Below are 1,570 nucleotides of genomic sequence, written 5' to 3' on the forward strand. Positions count from 1 at the left end.
CGCCGCGTGGTGCCCCAGCCCGACACGGGCACAGCGCGCCCCAGCACGCCCGACCCACGGGCAGATCGACGCCCCCTCCAGGAAGACTGCTCCCCAGCCCTGCTCCTGCGTGACCCCGCCTGCTCCCTCTTCCCGCTCTCCCTTCCCTTTCAGAAGCTCCTGGAGCCGGGCCTGTTTGCTCAGCCGCCGCCCGCACAGAGGGTGCAAACTGGGGTCGCAGAGGGGGCGAGGGCGCCCGCAGTGGGCACGGCTCCCAGGGGAAGCCCAGGAGGACCCTGACGCCCCATCAGAAACCGAGGCCTGAGCGGGCGGGGCAGACGCTGTGCGGGAAGAGGCGGCCGCCGAGGGGGGCGGCCAGAGGCCCAGGCGCCCGGCCCCACGCTGCGGCTCTGAACGACCGGGGCTTCTGAAGAAGGGGGGCTTCTCTGGGCCTCGTGTCTGCGTCTGGGAGGGAGCGGGGTGCACAAGCAGCCCCTCCCCCACCGCCGGGATCTCCTCGAAGAAGCTTCTCCCAGGAGACTTGCTCTCAGGGAAGCTGCATGGAGCAGCACCCTGCATGTATTAAGTAGCAATTAATTCATCTTCTTAGAAATAGTGGCAAAGATATAAATCACCACTGACCGGGACTCTTCATCACCAGCACAAACCAGAGGGTAAATCCCGCCCAGAGCAAAGCAGCTCCAAGTTGTTGGCGAGGGCGGCTGGGCACGGGCGTGCGTGGATGTCTGCTCATCTATGTGAACTAAATGCAGGGACAAACCTCCCCCGGGCTGGGTTACGGGTCCTCTTTCTGCTCCAGCCACGGGGGGGGCTGTTGCATGCGCCCCAGGCGCTCCGGGGGGGCAGGGGACAGGACAGGGACTTGTGCCCCTGCCCCCACCCTCAGGGTCTCACTCCAGCTCCTGTCCTCCCCCCCTGACCCTCACCCCCAGGAAGCCAGAGAGGTGGCAGCTCACCCAGGACAGAGCTGGCAGCCCCTTCCCCAGACACCTCCTCGCGGGCCCCCTACCCAGGGCTCTGCTGCTGCCGCCACGGGGCCACAGCCAGGAGCCCACCGGCCAGCGTGCCAGGAGCCCTCCTGCAGCGCGTTCTCCCGGGGCCCCCGCCGAGCGGCCAGACGGGCCGGCATGAGCAGGCGTCAGAACCGCCCTGGGTCCCAGCTCCGGCATCTCTCCCTGTGACCCCGCGGCCCTGGCGGCTGGCTGGGGCTGTCCCCAGGGCGGGGGCCTTGGCTCCGTTTCAGGTGGAAAGGAAGACGCCGGAGGGCAAGGGACACGTGCCCGCGCCCCCTCCCACACGGGGCTCACGGGGCCGGGCTCCCCGGCGACCGCCGTTCAGCCCGGGCAGCGTCAGCCGGGTCTGCCCCCACCAGCAGCTGCCAGCCAGGCTGCCCAAGGGGATGAAGTCGTTTCTCTTAGTCCAGATGAGAATTCCATAAATACGTTTTCCTGTGGTCGAGCTGTCAATCATTCTGCGCTTCCCACCCCGAAGCCCTGACGCCCCAAACGGGCTCCCCCAGAGGCAGGCAGGCGGGGCCCAGGTCGGCAGCGCCAGGACAGAGCTCCCGGAC

The sequence above is a fragment of the Condylura cristata genome, unplaced genomic scaffold (assembly GCF_000260355.1).
Source record: "Condylura cristata isolate star-nosed mole 26May11 unplaced genomic scaffold, ConCri1.0 scaffold00035, whole genome shotgun sequence".
Lineage (NCBI taxonomy): Eukaryota > Metazoa > Chordata > Mammalia > Eulipotyphla > Talpidae > Condylura > Condylura cristata.